Source organism: Erithacus rubecula (assembly GCF_903797595.1).
Source record: "Erithacus rubecula genome assembly, chromosome: 22".
Lineage (NCBI taxonomy): Eukaryota > Metazoa > Chordata > Aves > Passeriformes > Muscicapidae > Erithacus > Erithacus rubecula.
Window position 1 is genome coordinate 10231572 of NC_136674.1, and position 6000 is coordinate 10237571.

A 6000-nucleotide genomic window follows, 5' to 3' on the forward strand; every position below is an offset into this window, starting at 1 on the left:
CCAGTAGCACAGGCATGACTGTGCCAAGGACTTCACTGTGGGGCTGTTGTGCCAGAGCCACCTTCCCCTGTCTCTTTGGAGCCTCCTGCACTCAATCTCCATTTGGCTTTGATGTGATTGGGTGTCCATCCATGTTTCTCTCACTGCTCATGATTTTAAACACTTCTGTCTCGCTTCCCTCAGTTGCATTTTCTCTAGAATGGAGAGTCCTGCCCCACTTTGCTGTTCTTCAGGACAGTGTTCTGTCCACCATCCATGTCCTTTCCCTGGAATGCTCTTGCTGAGATGCAAGACCATCCAGAGCTTCTGTGGGCCAAGTACATCTCCTTTCTGGCTGAAACCAAACTTATTTTAGGGCTAATTTGTCTTGTTTGGAAGAAGGAAGGGGCTGTGGTTTTCTTTGTAATTTATCAATAAATATTTATTTATTCCATAAAATGTCATTCATCCCCATTTCCATAGTACTCAAAGGAGAACACTGTTCCCTGTCAGTTATTTCATAACAGCTGGTGAGAGAATGGGTTGTAGCTGGTAATTTCTTCTGGGTAGGACTGGATCAACCATATCTTAGACAAAAGAGCTTAGAAACTTCTCTCCAATTAACAGGGCAGGATGAGAGCATATGAGTGAAGTCTCCTGGGTCTGTTTGTTGACTCTTCATTCCATCTTGAAGTCTTAGAAATGAATCACCACCTTCCCCTTTGATATCTCTGCCCTCAGCAAACACTTCCTTCAGTGGTTTTGACTTTGTACTTGCAGCTTTTAATAGCATATGATCTGGATTTGATGTCTTACACTTATCTCCTATTCCACAAACACTTTTTCCCTTCAGGTCTTTCCTTTTCTTTTCTTAGAAGATTGGGTTTTTCTATAGTCTCTGTTTGTTTTCCATTGGACTCATTCCAACAAGCTACATTAAATTTCTCCTTTGCCAGTGCTCTCTTGCTTTGTCTTCACTGGAGCTCTTCAAAGGTTTCTTTTGTTGGTTTCACAGGTTTGCAAACACACTTTGGAGTTTTCAGTGAGAGATTCACGGGTATAATTTAGGGGTTTTGGCAGTATCCAGAATTGTGTTCTGTTCACAGGTCATAGAATGTTATTAAAGATGCCCAGATTTCATCATAAAGCTGCTCAGCATTAGCTTCTGGGTAATGTGAATCATTCCCACATCTGCTGCTTTGGAATGATGGCTACCAGCTCTTTCTGTTGTTCAGCTCCCATGTTTGTTGCTCCAAACAGCACAAAACCAGCAACATTAAAAAGGGCAATAGGCAGAGATATTAAAAACCTTCTTGGTTATCGTGGCAATGACCTCATGAAAAATCCCGTGTAAGTGCCAGGCATTACAAATTAATTATCTGAGCTCTTTGCCATCTCATGTTATACTTGTTATATTTACTGATTATCAGCATTGGACTAAATTTGATTTCATCAAGGATTTCTCTCTTGCTCAAAACAATTGCAGATTATAAAGACTGTCTGTTCTGCAAACAATGCCTTTGCTTTAAAATTTTCTCTATATAACACCAAATAATACCCGCAGAAAACTGCCTCATCTACAAAGTTAAGTTTTAGAATAAAACCAGTGTTTAATTTCACTGTGAAATTCACATTCCTATGTGAACCCACTTTCTGTGGTTTGCTGTGATGATAAAGTCAAGCAGCCAAATCAAAAGGCAGTTAGTAAAACACTGAACACTAAAACACTGAAGAGTTTCTACATGTGTGTAAATCAATTTTTCAATGTATACATTCCGTATTTATTAGAATATATATATAATAAATGCAATATATATACAATAAATAGTATGTATAACATATATTAGAATAAATGTTTTTGAAGACAAAGAAATTTGTCTTCAAATCACTTGGGTAAGAATACATTTTTTGAATTTATTTTACTTTGTGACTCTTGAAATGTTTAATCAAAGTAAACCATAGCACTCTGCAAATTGAGCAGAAATTCTGGGACTCTGGTGGCTGTGTTTGGATCCTGGCTGTGCTGGTTCTGCAGCTCCCCTGCCATGGCAGCCACTTCCAGGGGAGCTCAGGGAGCAGGGGAGAGCAGGGGAGACTGAGGAGAGAATTGGAGGCTTCTGGACTTCTGGAATGAGGGCTATAAATTTGAAAATGGATCTGCTTGAGAAAGGGAAAGCATTGTGGGTTACAAATATCTATTTCAAAGAAGCCCTGAACATGAAACGAGCAGTTCTGTAATTCAAGTGAGGTTCCAGGGCAGCAGCATAGTGGGTGTCCTCATCAGTGCAGTGGTTTGTTCTTCAAAAGTTTTTTGCTTGACTTCACCAGAATTTATCTTAGTTAACGAGTCTATGTTTATCTTTGAAGAATGTCCTTGCCTGGACAAAAAGAGATTCTTTATTATTATGAAAAGACTGGCTCCACTTTTTTTCCCCAGACAGCTTTTTGCAGCCCTGAATTCCACTTGATGAATGAGAAAAACTACGGTGACTTGTGGAATCAGCCCCACCTCCAAGGTGCCTTATTAAAGAGAACTACAGGACTTACTCTAAATGCTTTATATCATTCTAGTGGAAAGTTCTCCTTATTTGGAGGGCCTTACTTATCAGATATCAAAAGATCTGAAGTAAAAATGCAAGGGCTTCCTTTTCTACTACAGCATAATTCTTATCCTCTTTTTTCTTCTCTCACAAATGACAAGCAAAGCAAGTTATGCTTATGTGTGTTGAAAAAGACTTGATCTACCCAAGCTTGATCATCCAGTTTCCTGCCTTGCAAATATCAGCCTTTGTCTTTTATTCATGATTTCTTTTTTTTTTTTTTTTTTTTTTTGTATATAAGCTTATCCAAGTTTATCCAACCATACCCAACTTGGCCAGTCTATGGCTAGAATAACATGTTGCTGTAAGGATGGGAATAGCCAGCAGCCAATCAGGCCATTGATATTCCAATATTTATTTTTCACCCAGTCCACTTTTGTCCTCTCACTTTAATCATGAGCTTCTTTTTCATCCAGGACTTAAGAATGAGAGTAATGGGAGTCACAATCATAAAACTTATCTCAGAATGGATGTTTGGGATAGCAAATTATTCCAACCTTTTGTTTTAGTCATGGCAATCCCTGAAAAGGGATGGTTGTCAGTGAAATTCCCATCTTCCCTTTCACCACTTTGGCTAAATTTGACCATTTTTCCTCTTGAGCACAAGTGACCAGCAAACCATCAGTCTTTGGAGTCCTGATTTCTCCATCTTTTGTCCCTTTTCATTGTTTCACTGATGCCCTTGTCCCATTCTTGTCTGTCCTAGCTAGTGAAACTGAAATTATGAAACTGATTTAAATTGCAGTTTGGTCACTTTTTCCAGTTTGAAATGCATGTGAGATCCTTATTGCATCCCAGAAAATGACCTGTGTTACAGCAGGTGCAAGCTGAAGTTTCTGAGAAGAGGCAGAAGTTGCAGTGTGGATGTGTTTGGTTTTAGCAGGATAAGTTTATTTATCCCTGGACAGTTGAACTGGGAACTAGGATCTTACCTAAAATCCTGGCTGCTTCAGACAATAATCAACCAATGGAGCAAAAGTGAAATGCCTTGTTTGTGGTTTTAAAAATACAGATGAAAAAAAATTAAATGAAAGGAACTATGTTTAAATCCAGATCACAAAAATATAAAGGTGGCTTGCCCTTAATGGAAAGGCTTTGCTTAACTTCACCCCTAAACTTCTCCAATTCCAGCTTTTCTCTTTCTCTCCCTTCTCCTCCCTTTCATCCACAGGTGATGGCTGTCTGCAGGCTGGCACATCTGCATGGGTCACAGCAGGACTTGGCTCCCCTAATCAGTGATCCTGTGGCTTCCTGTTTTCATTAATTCATCTGTGGAATTAGCTTTTTATTAACCATTACCTCAGCCAGAAAGTCTGAGGATAATCAGGCACTAAGGACTAATCCTGCATTACTATCTCTTCAAAATAAACTTGTATTTTAAGTATACCTGAGTTTCTCTTCATCATATTTATATGACTCATCTTTATCTAAAGAAACTACCTTTCCCCTGTCCTTTAACTCTGATTTATCTCCAGAAGGAGAAGGACAGACACTGATTGTTAAAATGAGATTCATGGCTTCCCTTGGGTAGCATTTGCTGGTTTTGAAAGTTCTCCTTGTCTTCTTTCTGCTTTGTGCATTGTTTGATCTATATGAATTCTACTAAAGAAAAGAGCCATTGGAGGTGACTGTGACCTGTCAACTTGTGATCACAGGAGAACATTTCATCAGCATTTTGACCTGCTCTGTAATGGCAAAAGCATCCTTGGGAGTCATCCCCCTGTAGATATGAATGAGGAAGAAAATGTTATTGGCAAGTAACTGAGTGCAGGTGAATTCATGGTGATGAAGTGGAAGCTTTTTAAAGTTCTTTTAATCTTATACAGAAGTGTATTTGGAGATTTTTCCACTGAAGGCAAAGATTTTCATTGAAAATTTAGGTATTTAGATTGTTTCTGATAAACAGATATTAGGTTTCTGTTTTCTGTGGAGAATATAATTTAGTAACATTTGATCGATATAAAGCATCCTCACTGGTTTACATTTGGTGGTGCTTGACAAGTTGCAAGTGCACTTTGTATACCTGTGCCTGTTGTTCCTGTACTCAAGGTTTGGAGAGCCCTGTGCAGGGGGCTGTGCTGGATGTCCCTGACACAGCACCAAACGCAGGCTCCAGGAGAGGACTTGTCCCTGTGCTGGAGCTGGAGCTGGAGCTGGAGCTGGAGGTGGTGGGATCTCCTTCAGGCCCCCTTCTCTGTCTGCAGTGCTGGCCAGCCCTAAACACTGCCAGCTCTGACAGCTCCTGAGCTGCAGCTCCAGAACTACATCACGGAATTATGGAAAGCTTTGGGCCCTAAATCCCATCTCATCCCACCCCTGCCATGGGCAGGGACACCTTTCATTACCCCAGGGTGCTCCAAGTCCTGTCCAGCCATGCCTTGGACACTGCCAGGGATGCAGGGGCAGCCACAGATGGTCTGGGCACCCTGGGCCAGGACCTCCTCTCCCTTACAGCCAAGGATTTGTTCCTAATATCCCATGTAACCCTGCCCTCTGGCAGTGGGAAGCCATTCCTCCTCCTCATTCTGTCCCTCCATCCCTTGACAATATTCTCTCTCCAGATGTCCTGTGGGCTCCTTCAGACTGGAGGAGCATTTTCTCTGTTGCTGAAGGTGTTTGGAGTTTGGGGCCCAAATTTCCTTACAGGGAACTGGAGGATCATGGGTGGGAGCCCCCTGCTTTTGGGGGGAGATGGTTTAGTTTTGAGGCCCTATGTCTTGGGTAATTGGTGAGAAGACTGACGCTGGTCCTGGACAATGAGCTGGGTCAATGACTGGAGCTTATTCTGTGTTGAAGAGTAATTCAGGGACAATAGCCCTTTGTTTGACACATTTTCTCTTTTTTTCAGAAATAACCTTTTTTTTAACTTTTCTTCCCAAACTACCCTGGAGTATTCCATTACTATATTCACACAGGTCTTTAGGAATATTGTTATATAACACTGTCAAACGCATATGTAACTCTATTAATATGATACACATATTATATATATATATATATATATATATATATATATACATATGTGTAACACTGAGCAGACTCACAGAATCACAGAATTATTAAGGTTGGAAGGAACTACACTGATTTCATCTGGTGGGACTTATGAGTGGGACACATCCTGTGCCCTGTGCTCTGGGATGGCCCTGCCTGAGCAGGGAAGTGGCACCAGTGACCCTCTGTGGCCCCTTTCAGCCTGAGCCATTCATAGATTCTGGCTTATTTCTTCTGGCCAGTTTGATGGCTGAGGGCAAAGTTCAGACTGTGAGGACATGTACTCTAATTTTGTGTATTCTACCTTTCTGACTTTGTGTTTTGCTTAATTTTGTAAGAGCTTGAGTTTCAATCTGGCACCCTCATCCTGAGTTACAAATGTATTATGTAAAACATTCAGGCAGGGTTCACCTCAGTTTAGATGCCCTTT